At 42.0% G+C, this 15,630-nt stretch overlaps 1 protein-coding gene and 1 long non-coding RNA gene across 5 annotated transcripts in view; one reads left to right on the plus strand and one right to left on the minus strand.

The window, feature by feature from the left end:
* NAV2 (neuron navigator 2) overlaps window positions 1-15,630 on the plus strand; it is a 424,692-nt gene that overhangs the window by 217,545 nt on the left and 191,517 nt on the right. The gene's annotated exons all lie outside the window — the stretch shown is intronic.
* LOC140002663 (uncharacterized) lies at window positions 6,152-14,001 on the minus strand. The gene is made up of 3 exons (XR_011809803.1): window positions 12,795-14,001; window positions 12,565-12,653; window positions 6,152-11,808 (listed from the first exon to the last, which is right to left on the minus strand). It is a non-coding gene; the product is annotated as an uncharacterized lncRNA (long non-coding RNA).

Below are 15,630 nucleotides of genomic sequence, written 5' to 3' on the forward strand. Positions count from 1 at the left end.
AGTAATGGCTTGCTCTCAGGTTTGTTTATTTTTACCAGTCACATTAGTGAAGTGCTGTAATAGTAACAGCAGTGAGCCTTCCTCTTTTTTGTTGCACTGTAATCTGAACGCTCTGCAGCTAGACTAAATGTTGGAAGTAAATCTTGTTTTCAGAGACCGGTTGCCTGCGCCTAGCTTGTGCAGATAAAGAATGTTAGCTTACACTGTGATGAAAGGTGCACGTTACTGCAGATTATTTCACTTGTGTGAGATGCTAACTCACAGATAGGAATTACTTCTGTGTGGTTTACTTGCTGCGCAAAAGCTTCTTTTTGTAAAGGTGCCTTTTTTATAAACTGCCTTGGTACCAGCCCTCTCCATTTTTGTTCCTCTGAAAAGCTTACACCTTAGCTACCTTCTTTCTTTCCACCATCTACATGTGACATGCAACATTCTCAGTTTGCAGGGGTTTGTGACACAACTTGATGCTTGGCAAAAATAGTCAATCCTTTTTTTATTTTTTATTTTTGTGCTGAAAGAATGCAGTTTTGGGGAAAATATTTTACTAAAACAAAGCATGCACTTTGCACAGTCATTCTTTCATATTCTTTGAAACTGCTTCCTAAGTTTTTTCCATTTCTAACTCCCAGCCTCCCCAAGTTTTGTACCTCCCCAATCTCCCAATATTTTTTACCTTAATACTTTGGAAGAATTAAGTGATAAGGTGTTTGTTCCATTTCGACTGTTAACCGGAAAAGAGCATAAAATACGGCTCAGAGAGGATCTATGGAAGTCCTGCAGAAAGAACCCAAAATTTTGGTTGATTTTCTCCTACTTCAATGTGCTATGTATTATACATAAAGTATGCTGGATGTAAATATATTGCATACGTACATAAATGTGCTCTAGGTTAATGGAAATGCTGGAACAAATACATGCAGAGTTGCTAACTTTGAAGTATTGTTTCAGGGTATTTTTTATTTCCCTTAAATATCCTGCAACTGGTTGCATGCCATCAAGTAAGCTCTCAATTTAATAACAAAAAAGCTGCTAGTAAAACGAGCTCATTGATTAAATATAACGTTATTTAAATATAACTATTACATCAGAAGCTAATGCATGAATTACACCCCAAATATACATACTTCAAACCTCACTCTTAACACCAGCCTTAGGGACTAGCTTAGTATTTTCTAGTACTTTATTTATAGGTACACAGCACTTGAAAACTGATCAGCTGCATTTTATTTCTGCCTTACTTGTTTGGTTTACTTTTTTTTTTTTTAAAAAGTCACTTATGCCTCTCTTTTGGTCTTCTTGTGTATAAGAAGCGTAGCAGAGGAGTGTGTCTAAGTGCTTTATAAAGGTGTATTTTTATCAGCTACATTGAGTAAATGTTGAGTGGCGCCACTAAAATCAATGTAAGCCCACCCTATCTTAACAACGTCAGACTCGGGCCCCCAGTGTTGCGGGAATATTCACGTTGGGCAGTCATATTTAACCAGTTACTTTAATTTATAATTTTGTTGAGACCCCTCAACATTTGAGGGTGCGATGTTATCAGAAAAAAAAATCGGAGCACAAAGGTAATGTTGAAGACCCTTCAAGAAAGTTACCTTCTGCCTCCAATTGTGGAACTAAAACTTTTTATTTTCTTCATCAGCACAGCTAATTAGTCCATGAGAAATTAATTCATCAATCATTTGAAGCCATCTCCTGTTGGAAATACAGAACACTGCTGATGAGGAATTAGATTTTTGTCTCCTAGGGAACAAATTTCCTTCCATGATTATTTGTGTTCTGCTTGCCGGGTTCATTGCATAGAAACATGTCTTTGCTGCTGTGTGTTTGCAAGTGCACAACTGTGAAAACAGGCTCGAGGAGTGGGGAACCTGAGCGCATCTTGGTGTGGTTTCTACAGAGAGTTTGTATCTCTATTTCTTCTTTTGGGGAGGTGAAAGATGGGGGAGGGGGAAAAACGGGAAAAAAACATAGAGAAACATCCTCTAACTGGGACAGAGATCACTACGGAAATCAAGTGCACCTTGGTGGCTGAATTTGTGGGTATGCCTTTGTTGTTTTGCCCGATCTTTCACTGCCATAATACACTGTGTTTTGGGTAGACGTGTTTGCTCACTGTAGACCTTAAGATCTCTTCCTCTTGCAACGAATACTGGTGTAGCATACAAGGCATACCAGGGAATGAGCATAAGAATTTATTATTTACCTAATTTTAAAAATAACTTTCAAAAAGAATACTGTGGTTGCAATGCATGCTTTAGGATATTCAAAGCATAGTTTGTCACTGTTTTAAAATCTGTTAAATAGCTTTAAAGGAGTACTATAATCTCCTCCTCAGGGCCTGGCCAGACATCAGTGAAAGAATGTTTAATAAAAATAAAACATAATCTTGTCAAATGTTTAATTTGATGTAATGAAACAGGTCTGAGTCTTTTCTGCCTTGCAGCTTATGTAGTCGCTAGTTACACAAGTTGAATATGAATTCCAAATGCGAAGTTACAGGGTCAAACTTCAAGGGAAAGAAGAACCTGAATCACATCCGGTCTGTTTTAATTGGATTTTTCTTTCCTAGTCATTATTGTAATGTACATTCTGAACAGACCACAAACAATTTTTGTACTGAAGCGTGTAGCTAATTAGACACCCGAGCAATGAGAAATGGTGCAATTAGGGAGAGAAAAAAAAAAGCCTGGTATTCTAATATGACTTTATAGCTAGAAACCTATTAACTTTTTATTAGTTGAACTCCAGACAAAATGCTAATGTTATGTTTTTAACGAAGCATCTTAATTTAGTGTTTATAAGTAAGTTACCTTAGTAAATGCTAATTACTTCATTCACATCAGACTAGGCTGCAAATCACAGTCTAGGTTCAGCCAATGTGGGGAGTGGATTAAAGCAATTAGCTGGCACTTTGTTTGCTGCTGTCATGTAAATATAGACAAACTCCTTTTAGAGTGATTGGAGGTAGACCGAAAACAGTAATAAAACTGCTTTTGACCCTCATGGGCTTGGGATGTGCTTTGTTCGATGTGAACTCAGCTCAATGCTTCCAGTTGTTTACAATGGGGCACGCTGTAGCTTCTGCGTGTTTATTCATTTTAACTTAAGTTACAGGAAAGTATCAGTGCCAGCAAGCCATGGAAGAAGCGATCCTCGATGATGGTATAAGGGAAAATAAGGTTGAACTTAAAACTTTTATTCGTAGCTTTGTGCTATTTTAATACTTCATCAAAAAGATAAGCCAGATTGATAAACTTTTACAGAAGGAATTTAGTCTTTATTTTCAACCAAGTGCTACTCCATTTACAAAACCAGAACTGATGACAGAGCATCAACTTTAGTGACTAGAAGAGCTTTTTGTAGACAAAAGTTGTTTTCAGGAACCCTACCTAGGCATCTGATCATGTGTTTACACTTTAGGGAGATCTTCCATTTCTAAAATGAGTAGGCATACACTGAGGTTCAGATCTGTGTGTACACCATCATGAAACAGAAGTTTCATTTCTACCTAACGTAGCCCAAAGCACTCTTTTTTATGAATAGTGCCATGTTTGTCTCTTCCTTTGCAATTAGCATTTCTGCTTCTGTTCTCAATGCCATTCCTTACAACTAGGTAATTTACTGTCTGGAGACAGCAGCTACGTAATGTCTTAGGTTGCAAACTCTTAGAAACTTGCATCTATTTTTATATTTTCCTTATTTGATGTGTTTGAGGAGATCGCACTATGAAAATTGAAACACTAGTTAGTTTAAAGCAAGTGGCAAGAGTCACTTCAAAATGCTGTCAAAGAAATTGGCACGCAAAATTCTTTTCCAGTCATTGGACTTAACTTGTGAAGTACACCCCATACGTAAACACTGAAGGAAATTAATCTACCCATGCTTTTTCTGGGGTCCAGACAAAACCCACTGGGAGTTTAGAAAACAAAGCAAAATTAAATCCTCTTTCTTCAAGTACAATTAAAGAACAAAAGGGAGAGAAATCTTTAAAAATCAACTTGAGGAATGGAGAAAAATGTGTGGTAAGTGCTATTTCCTTGTTACTTATATCAAACTGGCCCTCTGCACGAGCAGTACTCCAGTAAGGAGAATTCCTGCTACACAGAAGTGCGGTGAACCAAGGGAAGCTGTCAGAGGAGGGGAGAGAAAAAAGAGCTGGAAGGGAGAAGTGAAAGAGCAGAACTAGTGCCAACAAGCAGAGAGAGAAATCTTTGCTTTAGGAGTGTTATCTTTTAAAAAAAAAAAAAAAAAAAAAAAAAAAAAAAAAAAGTTGCAATACTGAGTGGAAGAAGACTATTTTGTGATTAAACAATTTCAGTAAAAGCAGTGAAAATTTGAGTGTTCCCAGTAATGCCTCTCCTTGTTTCTGCTTTCCAGCGTTTTCAAAGCCGTTCAAAAGATGGACAACGTCTTTCAGTTACTCTAGCAGTAATGGGAAAAAATGAGTCTTAGATTCCCATTTTCTCTGAAACTTAAACAGTGTCAGTGTGCCTGCAGTGAGGCAAATGTTCTGAAAATGGTTTATCTTAATTTTACACTTTGAGTTAGTTGATGCAATTTTCTGACATAAATTTTTGTCAGGGTGTTTTGTAAGGTGTATGTGCTGTCTCCTCAGGCTCTGACTTCTGCCGTGATGTCTTTTTGCTGTGTACCTTTCATTTTTCTTCCAGACTGCATGGCATGCTCATCATTCTTCTTCCTGAACGGGTATGTTCAGACTCGGTTTCTGCTTCTCAGTGATTTATGGGTGGTGATGTTTGTAGCTTTTTACCTGTAAGAAATTCTGTGACCCTTCATTAGTTAGATGATACCGGATTGATCATTTTTTCTGGCAGTGAGCTTTCAAATATTCTGTAGTGGAGTTTAGCTGCCTGCCATAAAATATAGTTAAAGCCTGTAAAGAGCTACGTGTGCAGATATGATAACGCAAATGTCAATAAAAGCTCCGATAACACACATCTCAAAGAGCTCGTGTTTAGGGGCTGGGGGCAAGCAGAGAGCTGGTACACCATGCATAGTGCATCTGTCTGCTTTTTATCAGAGTGAGCTGCCCTTGAGGAGGGTACCCCAACACCAAGAGGCTCAGGAGCCTCTGCAGGACTGGCAGATAGGGGCTGCTGCGCCCCAGAAGGACCTGTTGACCCTGAGGCCAAAAGAAGGTGGGAGAAGTTATTGGCAGGGCTTCTGTTGCAGGAGTAGCTCACCTGACAAGTAGCTTAGGCCAGGCTTGTTTTCTAAGGTGTCCATTAATTACAGCCTAGTGTTTGGAGCAGAGGTGTTGGTACGTTTCAGAACAAATCGAGGCACCATCCCTGGAGGTCTTTAAAAGGCATTTAGATGTAGAGCTTAGTGATATGGTTTAGTGGAGGACTTGATAGTGTTAAGTCAGTGCATGGACTCACTGATCTTGGAGGTTGCTTCCAACCTAGGTGATTCTGTGAAAATTCTCCTTCATTGAGAATTTGAATTGCCAGGTGTTTACATGGCCTTAAATCTTACCTGTTTCTTTACCGTTTCATCTCCTGAAGTCGAATGAATAATTGGCAACCCAAATTTTACAGAAATGGATTAAATGTGAATTAGGTGATGTATGTAGCCGTGGAACTGTTTCACTGCACTTTGAAGCATTCTGCACATTTCTTCTTCAGATTTCAACAGCACTTTTATTTGCAGTTCAAGAGATTATCAAAAGAGACGTGCATTGTGCTATGTCATTAAGGCTCTAATTATTTAATTCCTTGTATGTTTGTTTTCTAATGTCAAATTAGCTCTTTTCTGACTGCAGCCTGCCATATCACCATGATGAGTGCACGTAGTATTTTTCTGTGTAAAGAAAAGGAATCAGCGCATGTAATTCTGATGGGCATGCAGAGGAAGAAGAAACAATTTCTGCTGTGTTTGAACATATCAAGTACTTCAGTTTCCCACAACAATCTTTCCCATATTATAAAAATGAGCGTTTCTCTATTTCTCAATGTAGTCTAACTTCTTAGCTCAGGTAAAACGTTCACTGAGGGTATAAAATGTTTGTGGGAACTTGTAAAAATCTATTTTGGTTAGGCTACTGAAGGAAGTGCAAATTTATTGCAAAGCGAGGGCTGTAGCATCCTTGTCGCCAATTTAAGCATTCCTAGCACAGGACCAGGGTAAAACTACTCAATGGTTTCAACTCTAAATGCAGCTTTTTAGTTTCTCGTAAGGTTGCAAGTCACCATGTATGTATGTACGCATAAACAATTCAGAGTATACATTTCTGCTTGGACCCACCGTCTAGGCTTTTTGTTCAGAGAACTTGTGCTCTTGAGTCACCAACCACTTTATTTAGGTTAATGGAGAGCGTAAAAGCAAAGATTTGGGCAATAAACTGGCATTTGCCAGTTACCTTTATGAGTTCCAGATAGCAAATCAAGGCTTGGAGTAATACCTTCTTATGGAATTAAAGCTCAGTGTACATTCTTTTATGGGACAGAATTACAGTTCCAGAATTTTTGTTGAGGGCTCCTTTGTTAATAATGAGCAGCTCTACCCATAATTTAAACACGTTTTAATACTGTTGTGCATCTGTTTAAGAAGCATTGCATAGTTAATTTTACATTATTGTTGGTGTTAAGGGCACTTGGTAAAAACTTAGCAGAAACACAACAAACAACCCTAATCTGGCTGTATTTTGATCTTTCTATTAAAATTCACAACAGATTTTCTTCAACAAATCTCTAGAACTTGGTAATTACTCTGTGCTTTTGCAGGGTGAGGAAATGGGTAGAGGGCACATCATGTCATGCAAGAACTGGGAGCATGATCTGGGGTTGCATTCAGAAAGTCATAATCCTAAGGTAGTGCTGCTATAGGAGATCTTGGGAGTAGAACCCACAGAAGGTTTCCTTGAGGAAGGTGACTCTGGTTTGCTGTCTTCAGGCCATTATGAAATAAGTTCTTAATGGCTTTGTTTTCAAGCTGCTGTGATTTTCTAGCAGTGCTGTGCTGTGGCAGAAGCTAAGAAAGTTTCCCCTTCTCATTTCTTACCTTTTTTTTTTTTTCTCTGGTTGTAGTGAGAAAGCAAATACTTCCCTTGATTAAAAGGAATAACCTGCAGGGGATGAATGGCGAGTGGCCTTGGGAATTTCTTAACATTTGTAGAAGAGCATAATGCATTTGGTGATAAAGCATAGTTTGAGTTTTCTCCCCTGCTTCAATATTACCTCATCACAGTGGGGAAAATCGAATTGCGTGTTTATCTCTACAGCTCAGGGTTCAGGCCCGGCTGGATGCTCACCGAGATGTAATTGCATGAGTAAGGACACTGCAGACAAAGAGTATATACTGCGGGTGAAATACTCTGTCTGGAAACTCCTAAAAGTAGACAGACAAATGCTGTTGTAGACCATGTCTTCAGTTGTGCTCTTGGGTGGTGAACAGGCGAGAGAGGAATGTGGAGAGGCAGGGCTTACCCAGTGGGTTTTCTTTATTGTTTTGTTGCGTATTCTTGTTATTTTGGTTACTTTGCAGCAGTTTTTTCAACCTCATCATGTGCTGGATCAAAAAATTAATGTTTAAAAAAGTCAGCGATGACAACAAAACAACTACTTCTTGGTGCACTGGTGAGCCCTTGAGTACTATCAGGCTGCAGCTTGCAATGGAGTGTGAGAAACTTGGCGCTGCTTTTATGTTCCTTTTGGTTCTTGAGGACTGCTGGATGTTATGTTTGGTTGCTCACACAAGGTAGGCAATAGCTGAGATTATAGCAACGTTCGTGCTGCTTTAACTTGGGTTAATACATTTATGGGAGGAAGGAAAGCCAAAGTGCATTTAAAAATGTGTGGTGATCTGTCCCTAATAGGTTTGAATTGCTAAATTGATGGTAAAAGCCAACTAAATTAGCAATATGTAATTTTTAAAAGAATTTTCACCATAAGAGGGGCTCTGATTTAATCCCATGGTTATTACAGGAGTACAGAGGGGTGCATTGCTTTTTTAGCTTCCCTTCTTGAGAAGGTTTATAGATGTCATAATGCTTTCTTTGTATGCCTCCTGTTCTTCAAGGGTTTAAGATGGACATTGGGATTCTCCTGTCAGAAGCTGGACTGCAGGGTAGGTTGTGTTCTCTCCCTTTGTCTTAACTAATTGTGGCGTCAGCCATTTGGTCTTACAGTGGGACTTACTGCTGTACACTGTGTTGGCTTACTTCTCCTGTCTGAAATCAGTGAGCTGCAAGTGCAAAGTGAGGAGGTTGACAGGAGCAGATCTACAGGAGCTGATGTACTTTGTAGTGGATTTTGGAAATAGCCGTTGTTCATTATAAAGAAGACAATAAAGGTGATCATTCAGTTTGACCTCCTCTGTAAAGCAGTTCACAGGACTCCTCGTGAGTTGCTTTCATTCTTGAATTTATGATCTCATTGCCCTTACACTTCTCTGACAAGTGGAGTAGTTGAAGCTTTCTGAATCTGGTTCTGGGGTATGCATTTTCTAGTCCTTCAGTCATTCTCGCGGCTCTTCTCTGAAGCCTCTCCAGAAGTTAGTAATCCTGTTGAACTGTTGCAGACGTACCAGCATTAACTATGATGGGCAATCAAGCCTATCCCGATTTGATTACCTTTTACTTAAGCACAAGAATTGCACTACCCCTATGAGTACAGCAAAGGCTTTGCAGATCCCCAAGTCGTCTTTGTATTCACTGAATTTCTGGAGAGTCCTTGCTCTGCGACCCCCTGAGTTTTTCATTGCTGCAAGATTACACTTGCTATATTGAAACACCTCTTCATGGCTGTAGGCAGCATATTTGAGCTCCTTTAACATTGATCTTATTTGTTTTGATCATTTACTTCTTCCATTAATTATGGAAGAAGTAAATTCGCCTCCAAATTTCCTAGACTTTCTTTGCCCCTTCTAGGCCATGCTTGAGAAGGTAAGGCTGAAAATAATTGCTGTGAAGCAGTCAGTTTGCATGTTTCCTTAATGATCTTTTCCCATCTGTTACGGACTTTTGAAGCAGTTTCAGTGCAGCCAAGGTACGCTGCGTTTCATGAGAGATGAAGGCAAGTGCCTCACAAAACCATACGAGTGCCTTCAGAAGTTTCTATAAACTCAGCAGAAAATAGCAGTTTAACAAGACACGTTTTGCAGCAATAGGTGCTTATTTGCCAGCGATCATACTATCTGCTTTGGTTGTGGATTAATTGAGCTTCTTCCAACCAATCTGCACTGCTGTCTGGGGCTCGTTTGAGGCTGATAAGGCTGATGATTACCAAGGCCATCTCACTTTCACTTATGCAACACTGGCAGCCAGCACAAGCTGTCTCTCAGGCCTCCAAACCTCCCAACAGTTACTGGATATCAAGAATTAGCTGTTGGGTAGTTCTTTTGTTGGGCCTCCTAATTTACCTAATCTACTCATTTAGAAAGTGATTAGTTCAGTGGATGCTGTTCAACACCATTTCAAGATCTTTTTGAATGGAAATGACTCTTTATCATCCATAAAGATCTTTGTGATCTAGTCCCATCTTCTCTCCCACATCATACGTAGCAGAAATACTTTTATTACTGACAGCTTCATGATTTTTAACCTGCACTTTAATTTTGGTATTTCCATTTTGTAATACATAAAAGGAAAACCTAAGTAGTTATTAGCCTTTGGTAAAAGTAAATAAAAATCCATCTTTCAGTGAATAGAAAATTGTAGTGTTTTTTGACAAAAGTTAATTTAAGACCAATTAATAAAAACTTCTAATAACACACTGCCTTTTTGAGGTAATAATAGCAGCTGACTCTCGGGTGATTAAAAAGCAAAAGTAACGCTAAGTGCAAGAGCATGACTTTGTTTAATGATTATGTGGCAAGCTGCTAGCACACATATTTTTCATAAGCAAACAATGGCTTATTAGTTAACGGATTTCCTTAAGCTTTCTTTATAGTAAATGTTGTGTGGACAATGAGTGTATGCACTGAATTCATTCATAATGCTTCCAACACCTGTTTCCTCCTGTTTTTTCCAACAGTTTTATTTGGAAAGTACGGGGAACTCGAATGAGGTCTCATTAGAGTGCTGGGTGTGCTGGAGACCCACGTGTTTCTCTGTCATTGCAGACTCACAAGTGAATAGCAGGCGTATTGTTTAGCGCTTTAATTGGGGTGTTTAGATGCCCTTTAGAGCTGTAAATAATGTCCTTTGCCCCAGGTCTACCTTACCCCTGAAGTATCAAATATTTTCTCTGCAGCATCACTTATGTGTTGTCAAAGTTTGTAATGAAGCTTTTTGGAGAGCTCTAACGCTTCCAAGCCAAGGAACTGAAGTAGAAGGAAATAGGTCGTCCTTTCTCCTCTGAAATTCGGCTTGGTATGCGAGAGGCATCCCCGCGCTCCACCGGGGGAGAGCTCCTGCCGTGATGCTGGCGGGGGGCAAGGGGTCATACGCGGGCTTTGCCTACTTCAGTTCCAGTCTTATCTCTTTCACTCTGTCAAGGGAGCCTAAATGAGAGATAGGAGGATGAAAGGCAGCTCCCGAGTCTTCCATTTTAATGGCAGAAATAAATTCCAGTTACACCTGGCAACGCTATCTGGATTCTGTGGATCTTCATCCCAAGCAGAGACTGACTTAGGAAAATCCATTAGGTAAAAGCTTCTAAAAGAAACACAGTTTTTAATTAAGGATATTAATTTTAAAAGTAATGGGGAGTCACAGACTTTATATTTTAGCCTCAGGAGCTTTGCTTCATTATAGTAATATTTCAGACTGATGAAGTGAGAGCATCTCAGTCCATGTTCAACTCGCTTAGCTGCCCTGTAAGGGATTATGTGGGAAAATATTCCAGCCTGAACCACAGCTCAGTTAATGTAAAATTAGATGGTGAACTGTATTCAAAGCAATGAATGGTGGTCAGCTGAAGAGTAATTAATGCCTACGTCCTTCCATCCGGTATCTGGTGTTTCAATCAGCTTGTTTCTAGCTGGGCCCCTCTTTGAGGGTCAGGTTTTGGCTCTACCTTGTTCCCTGCACACAAAAGCAGCGTGAAAAGGTCCCCAAAACTGAGCTTTCCCTTGCAATGGTGGACAAGAAATGGCCATTTTCTGCACCTCTCCTCTGCTCCTCACAAGCCCTAGTTTCCAGTGCCAGGTGGAGAGTTGAATTTGGCTGCTCAAACTGGCCGAGCAGATCGTAAACAACCCATGAGAGGCCTAGGGCACGTCTGAGGCTAGCCCGCCTTGTGCTGTGGGTTGTTTTGGCCCTTTGTGCGGGCCGTAATCCCGAAAGCGTAAAGCTCCTTGTGCCTCAGCTCCCTTCTTGTCTGCAGCCCGTGTGTTCTTTGGAAGCGGAGCCCCGTCCTCGAGTCATGATGTTTAGCCAGGTGCCAGCACGGTGATGGGAAGGCCTCGGGATGTTTCCACTGTGTCAGCAGTGAGGAAGGGACAAATTCAAACTCAGCTAGCAGCATGCAGCTCCTGCGAGTGCTGGCGAGGTGCTCCTACATAATTCTTTAAAAAAAAAAGACCTTTCAGCTTTGCGTCCAGGCTTCTCCCTGAGTGCATTCATTCATTCATTCATGGGTTTGTCAGCAGGTTATTGTGTCTGCCTGTGACCCTCCTGAAGACCATGCATCTTATGTTCCAGCCCTCGAATAGGCTATGACCTTCTCCTGCTTTGAATGTCGGATGAATGACCTTTCAGCAGGGTACTTGCTTATGCGGGGGTCTGACTGGGAGGATTTGGCTGTGCGAGTGCTTTGGTCCACGTTGGCATGAAGCAAAAGAACAAGAGTTCTTTATTCTCAGGACGGGATTCAAATTTTGCTTCCATGATTCAAATGTAACCTGCAAGGATAAAGTCTTAAACTCTTTCAATGTGTAGCTATTTGAGTTCACAACATCAGTGGCAGATTTTTTTCAACCATGAGGGAAAATGATTGTTGTTTGTTTCAATAATAATTTCATTTCCCCTATGGTTAAAAAAAAAAAAAAGGGAAGAAAACAAAAAACAGGGTAACAGTTACAGAATTAAGGAATGAAACCCAAGTAGTAGAAACAAAACTGTTAAGGAAAAGCCCTCAGTAAGGAGGTGCATGCATTTTTTCCTATGAAAATAGTGTGCACATGCAGAATTTCAAATGCTTATTTGCTGATCTATTGTAGTATTTTATCAGCAACATAGTAATGGGTACATGAAACAACCTACCCAGTAAAATCATCCGATAGGGTGATTTTTAGCTAAGAAAGTGGCCAGGTGGGGTGCAATCTGCTCTTTTTTTTTAATGTCTTAAATGTAACACGAGAAGAAATTTGACATACTTACTTCTTTTTGTCCCTGAAGACGACTGAGGGCCACGTTAAGCAACCCATTTGGGTCTGCTTTTCAGGTTACAAGTAGAGAATCTCAGATTAAAGTTTTGCAGGCATAAACCACATCCAGAAAAAGAGACTCAAGCGCTTCAGCTACAAAGCGACCGGCTTAGGGCTGAACGAACCCTGCAGCGCTTCAGGTGCAGACAGAGTGGCCGAGTGCTTTTGTGTAAGGATTGCATCCTGTCCTGGGGAGTTACGTACAGGAATATGCAAGTGGAAAACACTTACCAAGTGAAGCCGGGCGGGCAGTTGCAGCAGGAGGTGTGCTGCCAGCGTCCACTTGCCATCGGTTGTTCCTGCAGTTTCTTGCCTTCCCCCTGCAGCCAGCAAAGCAATCTTTACGTGAGTCACAATTTATATTTGGAGAGAGGGAGGGAAATGGGTGGCCTGGGGAATTGATTCAAACAAGTTTTTCCTTTTTTTTTTTTTTTTTTTTTCCTTTCCCTGTGGTTCCCTACCATTCATTAGTGGCGCGGCAGAAGCAAAGCCACCCCAAGTGCCCTGAGCACAGGCTGGGGCTGCGCTGGTGCCGCTGCCTTTGGGCCAGGGCTCTCCTGTCCCTCGGCCGGCACTCCCCTGTCCGTCCATCCATGCGTCCGTCTGTCACAGCACCCCAGCCAGAGGAGCAGGGTGAGCAGGCGCAGCCAAGCTGTCCAGGGATGGTTTCGCAGGGTGTGCGTGGGATGAGATGGGTGCGAGTTCTCCCTCGGAGCGGTGTCTGGTGGGCTGCTGCTGGGGGCAAGGTGCTTCAGGAGAACAGGCAGGGGGCTTCGTAGGGGTGCGGGAGAAAGCTGTGGATTGCTCTGGCTATTGCATGCACCTCAAATACAAAAAAAAAAAAAAGTGACGTAGTGTGGTATTTACTGCCGTTCAGTACAGCTGTCTGGGATGTTTGAAATGCTCTTACTAATCCTTTGAAATGCGATATTGATGCTCCTGAAGTTGATCTGTGATGTTCCACAGGTGGAATCAGTTCCAAGGCAGCAGCATCTTCTCCGTTTCCCCCTTTCCCATGATGTAGTCCTTTCCAATCCAGCACACCAGGTGTAGGTGAAAATCCAGGTGGAAGCAGCTGAGATTGTGCTGAATGCCAGTAAAGCAAGCCAGCTGGAGAAGCTGAGCTCTTACCAGCATCAGGCATAGGGGAAACCCCTTGAAGTTTACTGCTGTGCTGCGAAGCGTGGCTCCTACCCTTCCTTTGCACTTAGACATCCCCCAAAGTGATGGCTCGCTCGGAACCCCGTGCACTTCTTGTTCCAAAGCGTTGCAGCCAGCAGCTCTGCCTTTCAGCTTCCCTGCACGCTTCCAGCCCCGCTACCCCCCCTTCTCCAGCTCTCCCAATCCCCCGGCCCCCTGCAGGGGGGCTCAGGGTGACCCTGCTGCAGGGGCTCGGGAGGGAGGCGCGTGCACACGTGGGGCTCCCTCTGCCCACGAGCGGCCTGGGGATGGCCAGCGAGCAGCAGCGAGGGCCAGGAGCAGCTGGCGGCAGCACCTAGCTGGGGGAGCAGGGGCTGGACGTGTAGCCTGGCTGCCCGCCGGGGTTTGGTTTGCCGTGGTTTGGCTTGGCAGCGTGGTGTGGTGTGGCTCCAGCAGGTGCTCGGCTGGCAGCGGGCAGGGACAATGAGCGTGATGCTGTGGCGCTGGGAGCAGAACAACACGAGCATGAAGCTGGTAAGGATTTTGCAACAAAGCCTCAGGAAGGCTGATCGCACCGATTGATGGAAAAATGCCAGTTTCTATGGAGACAGCAAGCGTTTGTGCGGCACTTTTTTTTTTTTTTTTTTTTTCCTGCTTGGTTCCTGTTAGCAAACGGGAGCTTTTGTCCAGCTGAGGTGGCTCTCCTCGTAAATAGCGAAATAGCTGGGTTGATGCTTCTCTCTGAGGGGAATGCTGTTTTGCAATAAAGCCTAGCTGGACCTGTTACTTGATAGTTCATCTTTTGGACTGCTTTAGATTGTTTAGCCTGTTGTTTGATCTCTGTACTTAAGCTCACTTATAAGTAGGAATAGAAACACCGATGGTGAGTGTAGCTCTCTCCTCACCTTTTTTTATTTATTGCCTTTACCCAATTCCTTCTTGAAAACAGCTTTCTCTCTCTTTCCATCTTGCTGGAACAATTTTATTGTCTGTCAACTGAGAGCGTTTTGGGTTTTTTTACCAAACAAGACCATTTTAATTTTAAATTACTATTTTTTCTTCCCAGGAAAGTGAAAAAAACAGTTCCCTGTAAGTAGAAAGTGTGTGCTTTCTCTGTTCCTCCAGCATAAATGAGATCAGGAAACCCGTGTATCTGCCTGTCTGTTTGAATTACTGTCTGTACCAAGGTTTAAACTCTGCTCAAAACTTAGAGAGCCTTCATGCGAGCAGCCTTTTCAAAAGCTATTTGATGTAAAGAATATCAAGGCAGTGGCTGTCTGAGATAGCTTTAAGTTTGCTTTCCCCATCTCACTGGCAGATTATTTAAACAATGGAAATTACAGTTTGATGCAGTTTTAACGTGAAAGATTTCTTTTCCTGAGAAGTTGATAGTCAAAGCCAAAGATTTGTTACAGGTCTAATCTAGATTAGTCTTTGCACGTGAAAACTTTGTTGAAATCCATGCGGGAGCCAAAGGTGTGCCCAGCACCTCTTAAAATCAGGTTCTGTGATCATGAAAATGTATAGTGCATCTGGGAATTTAACCACCTCTGTTCTCAAATACGTTCCTTGCAAGGGCTGATGATGTGATGAACACACCTTATTTAAGGAGCAGTCTGTTCTTGCTAGAAAAATGGCTCCTCACACGGGACCGGACAGTTCCACATACTTCACGCGTGAGTACCTACTGCAGTAATGAATTTACGAGCCAGCAGTGAAACCGGGCAGCTCCGTGCAGGGGTTGCCCAGGCTTAGTGCCAGGTGTTTTGGGAAGGGAGGTTACAGGGAGCCCCACCTCCCTTTTCAGATGCAGAGGAAGATCTCTTGAGGAAGCAACAAGAGCTATATGCGCACAGGTGGTTTTAAAAGAAAGTCTTGACATGCGCATCAGCTTTAAAACCACGCAAATGGAATACAAACAGAGCAAGCACCTGTAGGAAATGGGCGTTTTAAATAAAGCAGAGAAAATGAGATGTGAGCTGAGAGAGCAAATAGCTGCTGGTGGAGGTGCCTTGGTCCACCCGCAGTCCGGAGTGTAAAAAGTAATAATAATTAAAAAAAAAAAAAAAAAATCATCATCTCAGTGAGTGTCAGAAAAAATAGGACAGTGCCCAATGGAACCAAGGGAAATGGCTTTGGCATCTCAGAGTACACAAA

This window comes from Anas platyrhynchos, chromosome 5, assembly GCF_047663525.1.
Source record: "Anas platyrhynchos isolate ZD024472 breed Pekin duck chromosome 5, IASCAAS_PekinDuck_T2T, whole genome shotgun sequence".
Lineage (NCBI taxonomy): Eukaryota > Metazoa > Chordata > Aves > Anseriformes > Anatidae > Anas > Anas platyrhynchos.